Below are 20,847 nucleotides of genomic sequence, written 5' to 3'. Positions count from 1 at the left end.
ATGTTAAGTTCGGGAATGGGCAGTGGAAAGTAGTCAAAGGGAATCTCGTGGTTGCTCGTGGCAAGAAAAGGGGATCGTTATATATGGTCAACGCATCACCGGAAGGAGATGATCCAGTTCCGATGAAAGACAGAGTCCGGTTCACAGAATCTCGTGGGCAGAAGAAGGTTCGTTTTGCAAGTAACAAACCCAGAGCCAAAGTGAAGATTCAGGATGAATGAGCTAGGAAGGTTAAATCAGTTAGAGAACATGGTGACAATGGGAGCACAGGTCGTGTTTCAGTTACAGTTCCAGGTCGACAGTGGATTAAGAAAACCAGTATTCCAGCTGTGAAAGTCTCTCCAGTGAATTACTTGCTGAATATGGGGAGTGTTTGTTCTCGGGATATGTCAGGATCCAGTAGTTCGTTACAGTGGGAGACGGTAGGGACAGAGAACGAGTCAGAGGCAGGTTTAGCCGTGACTGGCATGTTGGAGCTCCGGGGAGCTTCAACGGGCCTTCAGGTTCATTGATGAGAAGGCGGTGGCAACTAGAGGAAGTTAAATGTTTAGATTGCAGAAGTACGATTAGGAGTGCAGACGAGAGTGCTCAAGGCCTCCGAGTGGGAGATTGTTGGGTTCGTAGGCCTTGTTCGGGCCGATTTATTATTTGAAGTCCAAAGGGTAAATAGGTGTAGGGTGGCCAGACCGAAGCCCGGCTCGGTTTAGATTTCTTATTCAATAATTTACAAACCCTAGACTAGTCTCTATTTAAACAACATTATGTACTTGTAATCTTTTTGTTACTCAATAAAGAATGCCTAGTTGCCATCCGTGGATGTAGGTCAGTTTAGACCAAACCACGTTAAATCCTCGTGTTCGTTTATTGCTTTCGCGTGTGTGTTCAGTTCGTATGTACGTTTAATCCTAACATGAACATCTTAAAGTAAGATCTTGAATTTTGGTGATCATACAAGAAAAAAATGTTTAGTCGGTTTTTATGATTTAATTATTCAGTTATTTGGTTATCTGTTTTTAATATTGAATTCCATAGGTCTAATCTATCCACTAAATGCAAACACCAATCATCATTATAATATGCTTATAACTCTATTATTTAAATCTTTTATAAAAACGGTTATATAGCTATCTGCCTATCTCTAATTATTTCTTACATTACTTCTTGTTATCTTTCATACACTATTTACCGCTGCATTATGAATTTTTATGGCTCTTAATTAAAAAACAAAACCATTATCCAACATGTAATTCAACTAGAGTAGCCAACTAGGATGTCAACTAATATTATTATCATTTAAAAAATTACTAACAAAGTTATATATATAACTTTAAATACTGTATTAAATGAGTTTTTAGATGTTTATCATAAGTTTAAGATTTTATTTATCATTATTTATATCTTATGAATTCATATGGTGTGCTATTATGTATATTATTAAATTTAACTTTTTATTATATGTTTTTAGCCACCTATGTATTATACGGGCTAGATCATAGTATTACTTCATAACAACTTTCGTGATAATAACATGAAAGGTACCGTATACACTTATGATATTTTTTCAGAAAAATCAAAATAAATTAAATATACAAAGTTCTTACTTTTAATAATTTTGATTTACATAAAAAGTAATAATTTTATAATTAAATAATCCGAAAGAAATTTAATGGGCCATATATTCTAGAATTTGGGCCCAACTATTTCACCCCATGACGGGCTACATAAAACAACACTGTACGAATGTAAGACAGTACCTACTTTGAATAAGATTTTAACCTTTTTCACCAGACATTTTGATTATTAAATCAATGACTATCGACAAAAACTAGCTTTACTTTTATTACTATAAACATAGATAGAGTTTGGGATTAGCAAATGGGGTACCGGTACCGGTATACAATATCCGTACCAGGCATTTTCGATACTAATACGGTACTCAGTTTTTGCGTTTTTCAGGATCAGTACATTCGGTATGGTACCGTATTTTGGTTTAATTTACCTTCAAATATCGTACCGTATTGTACCATGCCTAATGCTTTCAGTACAAGTACCCATTTTTTACGATGAAACATAAAACACTAATGAAATGGCTTACGCCTCATTTTCGTTCCCTCTATACTTTTCAAACACTATCTACAAATGTAATACTCATATAGAATGGCGTCCTTTTCCATATTCAAATAGAATAATATTCTTTTCAAAATCAATAGGCTGAAGATTTATTTAAAAAAAATATTATATTAATATTCTTTTGTCTAAAACACAATAATCAGAGAAACATTTTTAGTAAACAATCTCAAACACGCCCCAAGTTCATATACAAACATAGTTTGTGATTTAGGACAAGTTATAAAAACCTGTCTAGGCAACTGAGTACTCAACAGGATGCTGATGTGAGTTTCTTCAACTCAACCAATATTACTCAGAATCAGTCAAACTCGAAGCTAGCTGGTCCAACTCGGACAACTCGGTTCTTCTTCTTCTTCTTCTTCTTCTTCTTCTTCTTATTATTATTATTATTATTGACTCTTAAAGTTAGTCTTATTTAGATTCTCAAAAATACATTAATGTATGTGGAAAGAGGCCACGAGGAGTTCCTTTTTCAGCTTATAATACTTGCAAGGTTTGAATATAGTGGCACCTCAACTGCTACAGTTGAAAACATGTGCAAATTTTTATTTGACATAAAAATATATGCTATATTATACAGTATATAGTATCATATAGGTATGACAAAGTTTACAGTATATACAAGAACTTGTTAATTCATTAGAGGTCTAGGCTCGAACTCAGCTTACTTTATCTTGATGTTTTTTCTAAAGGCTAAAGCTTAAGCGAGTCTGATGCATCAGACACTCAACATCCTTGTACGGGTCCACAATCACTACACGAGATGAGCTCATATTAGCTTGTTTATTATTTATCAATTAATTTAATACATATTTTGTCATTTTTATATATATAGAGAATATCTTAACGAGCCAAAGCTCGGTTTGAGCTCGGCTATGCAATGTGAAATTAATACCTAGAAGTCCAAAATAGTTAAAACTTAAAAATACACTAGGAAGAGCCTTAGTGATCTTCCTATACAGGGCTCGAGCTCGATAATTAAACGAGGTTTTGTAGGCTCAAACTCAGCTCAAGCGTGATAAGGCTCGGTTCATTTCAAGCTTCTTATTGATTCGATCTCAGGTTGCTCGCAAGCGGCTCGGCTCATTTACACCCTTAGTGTACACAAATGGTTGTCTAGGCGAGGATTCATGGGAATTCAATCATCTTCATTCATTAATCGACGATCCAAACATACACATACTTGGCCCTTATAGGCTACAAGGAAACAACTAAGAACTGCGCGGGCTTAAACAGGTGCAGATGTTGGGACAGGCATGCATCGGGTTGCTCGTGAATGATAGATTTGAATTGGAGAGAAAGTGAGTTGAGTGTTTATGAATGGGTGCGTTTTAAGCGTTGGCATCACGACCCATCAGATATGCTCTCATACATAACGTATGCGTATATTTGCACACATATACAAAAGATGTGTGGCACTTATGTTGTGAGAGACAGTGACACATATACAAAAGATGTGTTAACACATGTTGTGAGAGACAGTGACGGTGACGAATCTTGAACAAATAATCCGTGTAGACCATACGATCTTGAACAAATAATCTGGAAGGGCCGGACTTAACACATAATTTTTTTTCTAGAAAAAGTACACTACTTAGCGACAAAGTTGGCCTGGCCTACGCTAAGATCTGTCAATGGGGAGAGACCAGACCGCATACATAACATCTCTTAAGGTGTTTTAACATAACTGCATAAATATTTGCAAACGTTGCTTCAGCACTAAAAACAATGTTTATGCAGTTTACGAGGTTCTCGACTTATACCTGATTTTGCATTAAACGCAGCCTATGATACATACGCACGCGAACATATATATTTAATTGTTGGATTAATTTCTATTCCGGGTCACAAGTCGATGAACCGGGCCTAAGAGATTTTAACAAGCCAGTTAAAGTCTAAGGGGTATTATGAAACATTCTTCCATTTGCTTGGTGGCCAAGTTGACCTTGTTGCCCAAGTTCACCTTGGTGGCCAAGTTGAGTGGTGGACACATATTATACTTGGTGACCAAGTTGGGTTACTAGTATAAATGCATGTACAAAGTTAGTGTTAGAGACAACATCACAACACAACAACTAACAAAACAATCACCACCATCACTACCAAAGATATTGTAATCAGTTTTTTGAGCTATATTTTCTGGTTATAATATAAGTCGGTTATTTCTAAGTTGTTCGTTAATTATCGTTTATCATTCTTGAATTGGTATCAGAGCCCGGTTCAAGAACGCGATAAATTAACGTCCAACAAAGAAGGTGTTTCGATCGAACAAGTTGGTTTGATCTCCCGAAGAAGTTGTTGCCGTGGTTGATCGAACAAGTTGGTTTGATCTACCGAAGAAGTTATTGTCATTGTCGATTGGATAGTTCGTTCAATTGTTGCTTTGTTCAAACAAGTTGGGTTTGAGTAGCCATGGGTGACACGACTCTACTGCCGCCAAAGGGGAAAGAGAACGGGCCATCTTCCGTTCAATGTCCAATGTTAACTACAACGAACTACTCCGTATGGGCTATGAGGATGAAAGTAGTCCTAAGAGTTCACAAAGTTTGGGACACCATCAACTCGGGTGTCTCCGATGAAGACAAAAATGACATGGCTATGGCCTTGTTGCTTCAATCCATACCCGAAACCTTGATCATGCAAATTGGAGATCAAGAAACTGCTAAAGCCATGTGGGATTTGATTAAAACCCGACACTTAGGTGCCGAACGGGTTAGAGAAGCACGTCTCCTAACCTTGTCAATGGAATTTGACAATATGAAGATGAACGAGTCAGATTCCATAGATAACTTTGCGGGCAAGTTATTGAGCGTTGCCTTCGAAATCCGCGACTCTCGGTGAAGTTATAGATGAAGAAAGGTTGGTAAAGAAGTTTCTCAAAAGTCTCCCAAGATCAAAGTATATTCAGATGGTTGCTTCGCTTGAGCAAGTGTTGGATCTCAATAAAATGGGATTTAAAGATGTTGTAGGCCAACTCCAAGCCTATGAGGAGCGAATCCGAGAAGAAGAAATTCAAGTGGGTGACCAAGGTAAACTTTTATTCGGTAAATATGATTCATCAAGTCAAAGAAGTTTTAAATCTAATAGGGGACGAGGACGAGGAGGTCGAGGTCGCGGTCGAGGCCGATTTAATGGCCAAGACTGAACCCCTAGTACCGAACAAGGGTCATCAAATCGAGGGAAAATAAAGATGAAGAAAGATCGATCAAAGATTGTATGTTACCGATGTGACCAATTTGGTCACTTTGCATCCGGTTGCCTGGACCGGGTTCAAAAGGGTCAAGAAGCAAACAAAATCGAAGCCCGTGAAAATTTTGATGATGCGGCGTATATGCATCAAGTTGTGTTCTTAAATGAACAAAACCTAATATCAAAGAAATATGAGACCGAGCGGGTCGAAGATGATGTGTGGTATTTGGATAATGGGGCAAGTAATCATATGACAGGAAACCGGTCATATTTTTTAGAATTAAACGAGAACATAACCGGGAGGGTTAGGTTCGGAGATGGGTCATTTGTTCAAATCAAGGGAAAAGGCTCAATTCTTTTCCAAGGAAAATCGGGTGACCAAGACTTGCTAACAGAGGTTTTTTATATTCCGGAGTTAAAAAATAATATAATAAGTCTCGGTGAAGCAACGGAGTCCGGATGCGACATTCGGATGAAGCACGATCTTCTGACCATGTACGATGAGAACAAGAGGTTACTCATGAAGGTCACAAGATCCGCAAACCGACTCTATAAAATACGGATGAAGATTGGAGTTCTCGTGTGTTTGCACTCAAAGATCCAAGATGATGCATGGCGTTGGCATGCAAGGCTTGGGCACATCAATTTCGAGTTAATGAAATCGATGGCTAAGAAGGATCTTGTACGAGGTTTACCTCATGTTGAACACGAAAATCAGTTGTGTGAATCATGTTTGGTAGGTAAACAAACTAGGCGTTCGTTTCCAGCCACATCCTTGTTTAGAGCATCCTAACCTTTGGAGTTAGTTCATGGTGATTTGTGCGGTCCAATAACCCCATCCACTATCTCGGGTAATAGGTATGTCTTTGTTGTTATAGACGATTACTCACGATATATGTGGACGTTTTTATTGAAAGAAAAGGGTGAAGCGTTTGAAAGTTTTAAGAGGTTTAAAGCCCTAATCGAGACGGAGGCGGGTTTACCAATGAAAACTCTCCGAACCGACAGGGGTGGAGAATTCACTTCACGTGATTTCAATCGGTTCTGCGATGAAAGTGGAATTATTCGGCATTTAACCGCCCCGTACACGCCACAACAAAATGGCGTGGTAGAAAGGCGAAACCGAACTTTAATGGGGATGGTGCGGAGTATTCTAAAGGCGATGCATGTACCGAATTATATGTGGGGAGAAGCAGTCCGACATTCAACCTTTTTAATCAATCGGGTCCCAACCCGGGCCTTGGTTGATCAAACTCCATATGAATGGTTCAAGAAAAAGAAACCGATTATTAAACATGTTCGAGTATTTGGATGCGTGGTGTATGCTAAAGTTGATAGTGTACATCTAAAGAAACTTGATGACAGGTCAAGACAACTCGTTTATCTCGGGTCGGAGATGGGTTCAAAAGCTTACCGTCTTAACGACCCGAACACCCGAAAAATTGTTGTTAGCCGGGACGTTGTGTTTGATGAAAATAGAGGGTGGAACTGGGTAAAGAAAGTCGAGACGATGCCTATGTGCCGGGTATGTTTTCTATTGTTTGGGGGTGCGGTTGATAATGGAACTGGTCAAATCGAGCCCACTATTGAAGAAACTTCGGGAAGCGACCCGGGTAGCCCAAGCTTTGAACCTGCATCATCAGTTCAACCTGAGTCCAACGACTCAACCGAACAGAGTTATATCGGGCCTAATTCCTCAGCCCACACTCAAGTTCAGTCGATGAGTAATGGGTCACAGGTCCATTCGGGTGAAAATGAGACCCAAACGGGTCTAAGAAGTTCAACCCGAGTCTCGGTTTTACCAAGAAGATTACAAGAAGATTATGTGTTACATGTTGACTCTGACTATGAGCAATTACTTCTTACAGCGAGTGGTGAACCGAGTAGCTATTTTGAGGCTAAGTCGAACCAAGAATGGGTTCGTGCTATGAATACCGAGATCGATTCGATAAACAAAAATAATACATGGAAGTTAGTTGAACTTCCAAAGGGTGCAAAATGTATCGGGTTGAAGTGGGTGTTCAAAATCAAACGAAATGCGGATGGAACGATAAACAAGTATAAAGCTCGGTTGGTTGCAAAGGGTTACGTGCAACACCCCGGGATCGACTTTGATGATGTTTTCGCTCCGGTAGCCCGAATTGAGACTGTTCGGCTACTAATCGCATTAGCCGCATCTAACGGGTGGGAAATCCACCATCTTGATGTAAAAACGGCTTTCTTGCATGGTGAATTGAAAGAAGTCGTGTTTGTTTCACAACCCGAAGGATACGAGAAAAAATGCGATGAGGCAAAAGTTTACAAGTTGTCAAAGGCCTTGTACGGGTTAAGGCAAGCTCCCTGAGCTTGGAATACAAAGCTTGATAACATCCTACGAGATATGAAGTTTCAAAAATGTTCCAAGGAACAATCGGTTTACCGAAAGACGGATGGGAAACATTTTTTGATCGTAGCCGTGTATGTGGATGATTTATTTGTGACAGGTACAAGCTTGAGTATAATTTCCGATTTCAAGAAGGGTATGGCGACCAAGTTTGAGATGTCGGATCTCGGGAAGTTAACCTACTATCTTGGAATCGAAGTATTTCAACGAGAGGACGGGATAAGTAATTACACAAGAAGGATACGCCAAACGAATTCTGAAGGAGACCAGTATGCAAAACTGTAATCCATCTCAAGTCCCGATGGATCATGGTGTGAAATACTCAAAAGCCGAGAATGAAGTCAAACTCGATGCAACCGAGTATCGAAAGGCGATAGGTTGCTTACGGTATTTATTACACACTCATCCGGATATGGCATACTCCGTGGGTATTGTTAGTCGATACATGCAAAGTCCAAGGGAATCTCATGCTATGGCAATACGACACCTATTGAGATATTTGAAGAAAATGACGAGTTACGGGATCAAGTATGGAAAGAACGGGTCTAAACAACTTGTCAGTTATAGTGATAGTAGTCACAACATAGATGAGGATGATGGTAGAAGTACCACTGGCCACGTGTTTTATTACGGGCAATCTCCAATTACATGGTGCTCACAAAAGCAAGCGACAGTTGCACTCTCATCATGTGAAGCCGAGTACATGGCGGCGTCAGCAGCCGCATGTCAAGCTGTATGGCTCCGAGAGTTGTTGAGCGAGTTGACTGGAGAAGCATTGCAGAAAGTTGTGTTGAAAGTTGATAACACATCGGCAATAGCCCTTGTGAAAAATCCGGTTTTTCACAATCGAACAAAGCACATAAAATCTCGTTTTCATTTCATCTGAGATTGTTACAACGACGGCGAGGTTGATGTTGAGCATATTAGCGGGAAAGAGCAACGAGCCGATATCCTCACTAAAGCACTTGCAAGAATCAAGTTCACGGAGATGCACGAGTTACTTGGAGTTGAAGACCTTTCTAATCCGAATCAGAAATTAGCGGGGTGAATGTTGGGTTAATTTCTATTCCGGGTCACAAGTCGGTGAACCGAGCCTAAGAGATTTTAACAAGCCGGTTAAAGTCTAAGGGGTGTTATGAAACATTCTTCCATTTGCTTGGTGGCCAAGTTCACCTTGTTGGCCAAGTTGACCTTGTTGCCCAAGTTCACCTTCGTGGCCAAGTTGAGTGGTGGACACATATTATGCTTGGTGACCAAGTTGGATTACTAGTATAAATGCATGTACAAAGTTAGTGTTAGAGACAACATCACAACACAACAACAAACACAACAATCACCACCATCACTACCAAAGATATTGTAATCAGCTTTTGAGCTATATTTTCTGGTTATAATATAAGTCGGCTATTACTAAGTTGTTCGTTAATTATCGTTTATCATTCTTGATTAATTACACATCCGAAGAAAGAACTCACAATATAAAGTTTATATACAATTTTCTATAGTATTTATATTATGAAATAAATTAAAGATTTGTGTATATGCACAACAACAATGTCATTTCCTCAATTCACCCATTCCTTAATTTATTTTACATAAGTGAGAAAAACAACTTACAGATTTTCATTTTGTAGAATATTTAATCAAAATGCCTTCTGTGGGACCTACTATTATGCACCGGAATCGGGTTCTCTCCATTACCAGGAAATTCCCATTTTGCGATATCTCCATCAAATGAAGAACTAACGAGTGTCGGATAATAAGGATGCCAACTGCAATCTCTAACTGTTGATTTATGATGCACAAGTCTTGCAACCTGGGCCCCACTCACCTGAAAACCGTTGAAACAAACCCGTTATCACGTAAACGGTCCATTCGTGTTGTGTTTTATTGGTAACGCATCAAATCTAGAAAACCACAGCTGAAACGGTTTGAACGTGTAACACTGTTAAAAAGTTGCGAGTGTACTAAACTGTTCCATTTTTTAAAAATATCTTATTATTTAAAGACTATTGGTTTTTATTGGTCCCAAGTATTTCATTTTTGCCGGCGCTGGTCCCAACTATCACTTTAACTGCCAACGGTCCCAACTTTCACACATGTGTCTGCCACCAGTCCACGACTAACCGAGTACTAACTCCGTTATGTTTTAGCTGACGTGTCCATCCTACGTGTTAAAAAACCTTGACGTGGCTGCCTGCGTGGCTTGATTCTGATGTGGCTTGATTCTGCGTGGCTTGATTCTGATGTGGCTTCCCCTTCCAACTATCACTTTGTACAATAAAAACACCACTTCTTTCTAATAAACTCTGCCTAGCTCTCGTAATAATCGTTAAAATTGTCTAACCCTAGGACGCCGTCGCCACGGCTTTTCAGGGCGGCGCTGACGTGGGTTCCGACGAAGCCGGCGGCGCCGGTGACAAAGACGGAAAACCCGGATTTGGATCGGATCTTGGAGGAGGATTTGACCCGTTTTTCCCAGTCGGGTCCGCCCCAAGATCTGGTTTTTAAAGATCTGCGAGAGAGATCTGATGATGGGGTAATGGACGGTGAGGATTTGAAGAAGAAGATGAAGATTAACATTAGGAAAATGAAGCTCCAATCGATCGAGAACCCAATCGATCAAGAACAACCCCAAATTAAAATCCTAATTCAATCATTGAATCATTCGTTCATCGAACAGTGATCAATCAAATTGACCAGCACAGGAGTCAAATCGAACTCGAATTAAGTACAAAACCCTAATACAGTTCAAGTTTAAGAGGCGAAATGAAACAACTGACCCGCTGTCGCCGAGGATGATGACTTTGAGAAGCGTTCGTCTTCTTGAAGGCATCGTGAGTGATTGGATCAACTAATTGAATTCAAGTGAAGGTGATGATGATTTGAATAATAGCAGTTGAAAATGGTTAAAGAATCGAACTCGAATGATTGATCACTGTTCGATGAACTCTATTTGAGAAGGGTTTTTTGTTATTAATATACACGCAGGCAGCCACGTCAAGGTTTTTTAACACGTAGGATGGACACGTCAGCTAAAACATAACGGAGTTAGTACTCGGTTAGTCGTGGACTGGTGGCAGACACATGTGTGAAAGTTGGGACCGTTGGCAGTTAAAGTGATAGTTGGGACCAGCGCCGGCAAAAATGAAATACTTGGGACCAATAAAAACCAATAGTCCTTATTTAAATCATATTTTTTAAGGCAACTGATGCAATACAACGATTTTTTTTTTGTTTTGCGGTTTTAGGAGCGTTATACGTACCAAAACATAAACATAAACACAATAATCATGAGATCCAGTATAAATATACTTCTGGCCAGTGCTGCAAAATAATAAACAAATAATCTGTTAATGTCCATTATCATTTATCAATATAGCAAAACTTGAATTATTATTATTATTATTATTATTATTATTATTATTATTATTATTATTATTATTATTATTATTATAGCAAAACTTGAATTATCATTTATTATCAATATAACAAAACTTGAATTATTATTATTATTATTATAACATATGTTTTCCGGTTATTTAACACATTATCTGTACAACTAAAAAACTTAGTATAATTACCTGTATTCTGGTGAAAAATAGCAGCGTATAAGTGTACGCAATACTGAATGACCTTTATATGTGGCAACTGACTGATCACATGGATGCTTTACATCTCGGGCCCTGAGCGGGTAGTCCATCCATCTATAATCCCATTCATAGTTCCTAAACGCGGGGGTGCTGAAAAAGAATAAAAGAATGTATTGCATATTGTAATTATATGCGCTTATAATGTAATAATTTGAAAAACTATTAACAGCCGAGATAAAGCCTACTCTAAAATGATCATTACTTGTCAATTAACTGTCATGATCTTTATTCCAACATTTTTTCGATAGTTAAAGTGTTTATTTGAACGAAAGTCAAACGTTGCGAATCAATTTTAACCTTCTAGCTGGAAAGTGTAAAATGACAAAAGAATAGAAGCATAAATATTTACTAGTTAAGTGATACTTGTGAAAGGGTATACAGGTAATTTGGCTTTCAGGAACTACGAGCTTATATTTGAGTGAAAATAACCAAAATGGCCATTTTGACCAATTAGTTTGACAAAATAATTTTGACTTTTTTCTTTTACCAAAGCATCATTTGACTTTTCTTGTTTCTCAGCTAAGATATTGTTCAGCCAACCAGAAGCTTCCACATGGGACACCCTGTTGCGCCAATATTAAAATATATGTATGTGTTCATAAATAATAGGATATTAACACACCGAGTGACGTTAGAGGACATTTTTCGGATATCCCAAAGCTTTATTGCCTGATCTTTCCCATTTGAAATGAAATAACGACCATCATTACGGCTGTCAAGAAATGTAATTCCTTCTAGATGCCCCATCAGGATTCCGGCTGGCTTCCCTCTGGATCTCAAGTAACGTCGATCCCAGACCTGAAAATTCAAAATTCTTAATAATAATTTTTCCACACGTCTTCCTAAAATAAGTATTAATGTTTCCATCCATTTTAAGAAAACAAATCTGAGTTTTAAGGATTTCCAAATGCGAAAAATATCTGTTATAGTAACAAAGATATACAAATTGTATAAAAACCTATAAGAATTTACCTTACAGAGATTATCATCACTCCCGGAATATATCAGATGGCTGGTTTCATCAGCAAAGCACACACTGTTTATGTCTGACTGCATCACGTAACAAGTGAATATCCATAATAAGTTATTACAGGTAACAATTTTGACCCATCCGCTGATGCGCATGCTGATTCAGGTAACATTTATCTCTAACGGGCCATATGGTAAATAAAAACCTAGCTAAAATGTGAAAGGGTCAAGCAGATCGCCTAAAGTGTACTTTTTTAATGCATAACGTCAACCCCGGCCGCCCGTTACCAAAAAACTATTCGTTAGCCATACCCCCCCCCCCCCTTTTCCAAAAAAAACAACCACCACCCCAGCCTGTTTGTTCTGCAACCTATAGCTGTAAGTACAAAATAATCTAGGTTGATTAACTTTTTATAAATTCTTTTCTTATGAAAGAAGATCATTTAGTAAGTCCTCATGAAGTAGAATCACCACGCATCGCGTGTAATTTGGCAAGTGATCGAGGGTAGTTTACAGAAAGAGTTAATTATACATGTGAGGTTTTAATGGGAATATTTGTGTACAAGAGACAACAAGTTTCTAGATCATGTTGTGATTCAATTGTATAGAAGTGTGTTGTAACGCAAAGAGAAAGAATGCAGCAAATGACTAAACGATTAAAATAGCTAATAATAGTATTACCGTATGTGCTTGAATTCGAAGGGAAAGTTTGTTGCTTCAATATCATAAACATAAATTGAATCATCACTACTTCCAGCTACAAGTTCTCTGCCATCATTAGAAAAATTTACAGAAAAGATTCCAAATGAATATCCCCCTTCATCATCACCAGAAAATTCTAATCCTTCATGTATCTCCTGCAAGTTTCCAAATCACCATTATCAAAAATCAAATGAGTGAAAAAGTTAGTGTAAGACACCAAAACTAAACGAACTGTTTGATACTTGATAGCATGCAAAGAGAAGAATTTATCTGGGCATATTGAGAAAATACATTTTTATAAGTGTTGGGAGAAAGTCATATAACAGTAAAAACTATTATTAACCCAGAATTTAATTAAACAAAGTGAAACAAACAACGTATAGAAATAATCCTATAGGCAGATGCTATAAAAAGTTTGCTAAATTAATTTCAGCCAACCAACTAGGCAAATGAGGCAAAGTTATCATTGTTTTCTCTTTTTCGCGAAAAATTACTCAGATAGTAAAGTGAATCTGGTTATGGCAAATTAAACACTTGATGTTTATTGTATTTCTCATAATAGTTCATTGTTTTCCATGTATAAACACTCTTTCAAATGACTTTCCCGACCCAAAGTGCTCTTTATGCATCTGCGATCATGAACTATACGTAAGAAGACGTGAATGGGAACCTTAATTAAACAAAATCATGAAGAAATAACACATAAGTTCACGCCTGCACTAAACACATAGTACTACTCAGAAGATAAAGTCATACCGTTACATTTGCATGGGACTCCGTTCCAGCAGATTCAATATTTACAATGTTGACAATAGGTGACATAGTCGCATAAACCTGCAAGCAGCAACAAAATGGCAATATCTTAAAGAACTACTAAATTCAAACAAACTGCTTTTGTTAATCCATGATCAATTGATAGGCTATAACGTCTATATTTAAAGAAAGAAAATAAACACTCACCAAGAAACGTTTATCTGGTGAAAGGGCTGTATCAGTAACCGTCCATCGCAAGCTTTTAGCAAGAATATTCTTCTGAAGCTTCCACCCCATATCAGCGTTATAAACTTTAATATTACTTCCCTGTTAAAATGAGATAAACTTTACCAGTTTAGAAATAAAGTAGCTCCTATTATTGAAGACAGTTTTAACCCTAATAAACAACAATATTTTTGTTCTTAACACAGACATAACTCATTTCAATTTGTGTGTAGATTATGATAACTTCAAGACTACAACAAAGAGGCAAGAATACCTGAAATGCAGCAACAAAAAGGGAACCATCATTTGAAAACTGTGAGACATAAGCCCGGGTAGTCAATTGGTCAACAATAGAAGGACCTTTAACAGGCAAATATTTGTTTAGAATATGGCAACGATCTGCCGCGGAAAACTGTCCTCGGCCCGAATAATTCCCTTCTCGACTCGCTAACATCTTCACAGGCGAAAATGTAACCTCATCTCTTCGTCCAAGAACCCGTTTTAACCTTTCATGAGGTGATGACTTCAGTTTTGTTAGTTGAGCAACTTCATGATCCAAATCAATCTGTGATGAAGACCGAGGACCGTCATTTTCATCTCCAACAGGAGATGATTCACTATCAGAATAATCTGGATCTATTTCCAATCTACTCAGTGCATATCCCATGTCACCTATGGCAGTGTTCCAAGGCCTAAAGAACATTTTAACATAAATAATTTGTAAATGCTTTTTGTCTTAAAATAGCATAAAGCATCACACAATGCTCCTTCATATCATCTCTGGTTTTCAGCTTGCAAACCCTGCAAACAAATATACTGAATCACGTATTCAAATCTCAATTCTCAAATACCAATTGCCCCTCTCCAAGATAGTAATTCCAGATTCGAAGATGATTGTATTAGATAGAATATATTGGTTGGGATTTATTATAAACTGTAAAGGCTCCATAACACCGAATTAGTTAAACCGAAGCAATAACTGACGGTTAATTCTTTGATTTGTTCAAAAAACGATTTTTCTGGTTCGATTTCGGTTCACCATATATCTATAACCGAACCAAACCATGCACACCCTTAATTGTTATATCATAACCAAAGTTATAAGATAATCAGATATGATTTAATTAGGTTTCATTGTAATCATCCTGATTTTACGGTTTTTACTCCTATAACATTTTATCAATAATACACAATTTTTCTACGGATTATGTATTCAATACAAAATTTATCATAAACTGTAGTAAATGTCAACCTAGATTTCATAGTTTCATGCAGTTGTAGAAATGTATAACACAATTCAACTTAATCTGCAACATCAAAAGTCAAAAACACTAGTACGATGCGAACTCGATAAACCTAAAGTCTAAATCATCTTAACCTAAGCTGATTCAGCGATTACTTATGCAAGTAAAAGCTGACCGATCCCCATGTGAAATATCGGTCAGAATACCGGTATGATAATATCGGCGATATTGACCATTTTCCCAATATCAGTAACTTCTTCTTAGTTATTCATTCGTCTTTCTTCATATTGCTGCTATTAGTGTTTTAAGTCTTAACTGTCAATTGTTAGTGTGTAATGTTAGTGTCATAAGTCTTAACCAGTTCCTGCTTGCTACATTTTTTAGTGTTTTGCAAGTTGCGAAAGGATAATTTGTTAATGGTAGGGAAGTATACTGAATTGCTAGTGTTAAATTGCTATATATATATATAAATTCAGCAAGATATTAAGGGGGTGTTTGGGATTCCTTATTTTGGCCTCCTTATGACTTATTAACTTTTTGAAAAGTTAAAAGGTGTTTGGGATTGCTTATGATGTGAGGGGAAAAGCTCCATAAGTTACAACTTTGTAACTTATGACTTTTCCATAAGTTATAAGGAGGCTAAAATAAGGAATCCCAAACACCCCCCTAAAATTACCGATATCCCACCACGATAACCTATATCTCAAATATCGGTCCTTGACCGATATCCGTTTTTTTACAGCATTAACTGCATAGCATAACAGTTTATCATACCTAAACGGAGCGTAGTAACCACGAAATCAACGAATACGAGAAGACATAATCACAATTCACAAACAATTAGCGATAGATGTATTCTAGAGCTAGAAATAATAAACTCAAAGCCAAAAAAACCGCCAGAATTAACTTACCGAAACAAATTACACGATCATAAACAAAACTAAACTGTAACTGAACATAATTTGAAGCGTAATCGTAACTAAACGAAGCTTCGTAACCACAAAATCAAAGATAAAATCACATTCAATTAGCGATAAGCACGAACTACATCATCGTTAACAAATCAAAACTGTAATTAAATAGAACTTGAAGCTTAATCAGATGAATTAAACAGCAAAAACTAAGTCTATATCATCAATTCCACATGATTCAGCGGTTAATTACACAATCAGAAGCTGAAACAGCATCACAACAGCTTATCGTAACTAACCGAAGCTACTTAACCACAAAATGAACGAATTCGAACATAAAATCACATTCAATTAGCGATACATGCATTCTAGAGCTAGAAACGATAAACACGAAGCCTAAAACTACGATATGAACTTACCGTAACAAATTACATCATCATCAGCAACACTAAACTGTAATTGAACAGAATTTGAAGCGTAATCGGATGAATTAAACAGTAATCGTGACTAAACGCAGCTTCGTAGCCACGAAATCAACGAATTCGAAGATCGAGTCACAGACAATTAGCGATAAACACGGATTATATCATCGTTAACGAATCATAACTGTGATTGAACGGAATTTGAAGCGTGATTGGATGAATTGAACAGTAAATAGTTATATTATAGTTAGGGTTTCTGGATTACCTGAAGCAGCTAGCTCACTGGATATGAATAAAGCTGTTTGTGGTTATCTGAATTCGGTTACATAGTCTCTGCTTCATTTGATTAATTTTGGACTAATCGGTCAACGATGAAATCCAGCCAAGATGGACGGTTTTTCAGCGAGATTCCAATCACAATCAGCGGTTTTCGACGATATTCCGACCAAAATTAGCGTTTCCTGTGAGATTCCATAAAAAACCAGCAGTTTCTTGCGAGATTCAAGCTAATTTCCGGCCAAAATGTGTTTATATATGTTAAAATTGAAAATTACATATAAAAAAAATGTGTGCTCGTATATATTAAATTGAAAATTATACATTAAAGTCCGATGCGATTAATCTCGATAAATCCAGGTTAATTGCTAGTCTCTAACCCATCGTCCGACTAGCGACTACAATTTTTACAACACTACTTACATGCTTGCCTTTGCCTTTCTGAGGACTAAATCGTAGTATTATGTGCTTTTTTTTTTTTTTTTGATAATTTTAGTTTTTGGGTCAATGTTAAGGTATTGTTATGTGGTGGTTGAAAAATGTTGCTATAAAGTGGAATGCTGGTAAGAGTAGTAGTAAAATGATGCTACAAAGAGGAATGTTTAGTTTGTAATTTGATGAATGTGTCATATTGCGCGTCTATCTTTGGTTAGTTTTGTTATGAAAAGAATGTGAATAGTAGTTTGTAATTGAACTGAATTAGATGAATCGATTGAGATACTGATAGTTTCTTTCCTCATTTTTTATAACCGGTTTTTTTGGTCATATTATGGTTGCATGTGTATAACAATTGATTTAACCGAATAGAAATCAAACTAGTCTCTATATTTTTTTAATAAACAATATGGTGTATATGAAAAAAAAAGTCACACTAATTAAAAGTCATAATTTTTCATTTACTTAAAATAATCACAAATAATGCCTGTGTATGCTAAGAGCCTAAGAGTGCGGAAATACACGGTGAAGATTCGTGTATACATTGAATTCACCAGTAAAAGATACATTTTATTGTTGATTAGCATCTAAAAGGTGGTACGCGGTGATAACTTCGCGTAAAGTGGGAATTTAAACATGGCATGAGTTAGCGGTGATACACAACCATTGTTTTGAAATTTTTGTTTTTGTTTCATTTTGATTTCATAAGCGTGACATGCCGCTAAAATGAAAGCGTTATGAATACATTTATTACAATTGTTCTTCGCAATTTTATCTCCACATACCTTTTATATTATTATTTTCTTTATATAATGACTCCCCCCCCCCACACACACACACTTCTCGAGAACCATCATTGTTTACAATGTCTTGACAGCGTTAGAGATCCATACACTCTTTTAAATCCTGTTTAGTATTTTATCTGTTGTTACATAAATTTCATGGCTCATAATTCTATAAATTTTGTATTTGATCATTATCATAGTTCACTGTTTTCATGTGTTTGAAAGAGGCATTTTAACAAAATAAATAAATAAAAACATGAATGAAGAAGTATATAAAAGTATACCTATGAATCATCCATCAGTTGCCTGTAACTAAATGGCCGAAGCTTGACTTTCTCAACATACATCTTCAGATTGAAAGCTACTAACTCATAAGCATCACAAACAGCGCATCTAGTGTAGTGGTATCATGGTACCCTCCCACGGTACTGATCGGAGTTCGATTCACCGGATGCGCAAATGAATTTTTATATTTTGCATATTTTTACTGAATAACAGATAATTAGTAAAACAAACAAACAAAATTAGTAATTCAAGTTTTACTAAAATGAGTAAAACAAACAAAATAAAATCACAATAAGTTCTTGTTACTCCAACTTCTTGTTCCTGGTTTCCTAATCACCAGCCCACCTCCACCTTTAGCAACTCAGTCACCACCTTCAGCCACCCACCACCACCAAGACTGTAACCACCACCGGCCAAAATCAACACCACCACCACCTAATCTACTACGTTCCTCATCCAAACTCAACCCGGATCCGGTTCAAAAAAATCAAACTCCGGCAAGATTTCTGTTAAAAATTACCCACTGGAAAAAAAAACCGGGTCTGACCCGGAACCGGTCCAGCTCCAATAAAAAATCGGGCACTTCTCCGTCCGTACACGTTCTTCCAACCGGTAACATTTTTCTGCGGGGTCGGACACTTAAAACAGGTATGATGACGACCCGGATTTCAAAACCAGGAGAGTTAAGTTTCGGGACTTGTAATTACGGGCACGGCAGCATGCTCCGGCGAGGATCCGCCGGAAAACCCGTCGGAGAAATTGAAACCCGGTTTTTATATATAGCATAAAGAAGTAGTATCTTATATTGACTTTAATTATATGCTATATTTATATATTTTTTTGAATATAAATTGTACAACCTACTATTCAGGTCATATATCTAGTATTGAAATAATTTTAAAAGTTTAGTGACCTGATTGGAACAAATTATTATATCAGTGACCTGATTGGAACAGTTATAAAACTTGGTTACTATTTTACAGAGTAATCCCTACCATTACTTTTCATGCCCATGAGGCCATGACCCCTTTAAATTTAAAGTACATAGCATCCCTTAATTGTTTACATTCTGGAGCACAGAAAAACAAAAGCCACAAGTATCATGAACTTTTGAACTGTATTTATTCTTGCAAAAAGTAAATGAACCCAAGCCCAATGCTTACTTATGGAGCCCGAGTCGGTTCGTGAGCCTAAACGAGTTACGAGTTTGAGAACTACAAACGTGAAATCTGAAAGTTTCATATCAAGCCCTTGAATACGTCTTTGATGCTAAAGGGCAACTGCGTATAACTCATGGTAGTAGTACAAGATTAATGCATTGTTTGGAGGCTTATCCATGTACTAGGGTGATCATGTGTCGGTTTGATTCGGTTATTACCTTAAACATAACCAAACCAAATGTAACACCTCGGCTTTAAGCAGAATACACCCGGGTGCAACGTACAGATCACTCATAAGCTCGTAACACTATTAATAGTGTCAATATATTTATTATATCCCATAACTTCAGAGGTACACAAATAGTCTGATAATAAGACAAACAACATTAAATCTAAATGAAATAAATATTATTCATTGAAATAATCCTAAGGCATAACTAGTTTTCTTGTCCTAGCACTTTATCGTATCAACCTGCAGCACATGAAAATAATATATTTTGTCAACAACACATGTTGGTGAGTTTTCATAAGTTTTTGCGTGTATATATATATATGTGTGTGTGTGTGTGTGTGTGTATAACTCGCGATTAAACAATCGTCATGCAATAAATATTCAAACGTAAAGTAAATAAAATCAAATAGTGTCGTCCTCCCGTTCATTTAGCCGAAGCCGTTGAAGTCGGGGAAATGAGAACCACCTTACGTAAACAACCGAAGTCGTAACATTGGACGGCACGGGTACGTCCCGTCGGACCCTCCCACTATGTGTATGCGTTTGCGTAACTTCCACCATAAAAACAATAAACACATTGCAAGCAAGTTCACGTATAATCATAAACAATATGCACGAATAATATTAACATGTACGATATAAGTGAATCGGTTTGTAAACAATCACATAACTAACGAAAGAAAAACTTGTGACGTGCTACCCCCAAAATATTATAAAACGTTAAAATGGGGTTATAAAGAACTCACCTTTGGAATAGATGATAAACAAGAAATGAAATCCGAAAGCAATTGAAAGTGCGTTTAACGAACTCGAAGCAATCGAACTTCACGAACTATAATTAAAAACAAGAACAAAATCTAACTAACGGGATTGAAAAATAATTTATTTAGAGGGATTTGCATTATTTTAATTTGCTTTATTCACATTTAATGGCGTTCTTATATTTTTAATATTATTTTTAAGCTTTAACGGGGTTTAACGGTTTAATATTATGTTAACTAATGTTTGATTAATAATTTAACACTATTGTACGAATTGTGAATTTTAACGATAGTTTTAGCTTGAAAATGTTTATGTTAATGAAGTATAAAGG

General features: G+C 36.9%; 2 pseudogenes across 1 annotated transcript; one reads left to right on the top strand and one right to left on the bottom strand.

Annotated features, from left to right (window-relative positions):
• Positions 1–8,003: 8,003 nt before the first annotated feature.
• LOC143541607 (secreted RxLR effector protein 161 pseudogene) lies at positions 8,004–8,750 on the top strand (annotated as a pseudogene).
• Positions 8,751–9,154: 404 nt separating this feature from the next.
• LOC143541623 (LEC14B protein-like) lies at positions 9,155–14,825 on the bottom strand (annotated as a pseudogene). Its single transcript, XR_013136780.1, has 9 exons — positions 14,279–14,825; positions 13,987–14,106; positions 13,783–13,860; positions 13,006–13,181; positions 12,328–12,405; positions 11,978–12,153; positions 11,287–11,445; positions 10,969–11,029; positions 9,155–9,533 (listed from the first exon to the last, which is right to left on the bottom strand). The product of XR_013136780.1 is annotated as an LEC14B protein-like (transcript).
• Between the last annotated feature and the right edge of the window lie 6,022 nt (positions 14,826–20,847).

Source organism: Bidens hawaiensis, unplaced genomic scaffold, assembly GCF_021521415.1.
Source record: "Bidens hawaiensis isolate Kalapana, Puna unplaced genomic scaffold, B.hawaiensis_p1.1 tig00012615_1, whole genome shotgun sequence".
NCBI classification, from domain to species: domain Eukaryota; kingdom Viridiplantae; phylum Streptophyta; class Magnoliopsida; order Asterales; family Asteraceae; genus Bidens; species Bidens hawaiensis.
Note: the sequence above shows the minus strand (reverse complement) of the source record. Positions and strands in the feature narration are given on the sequence as shown.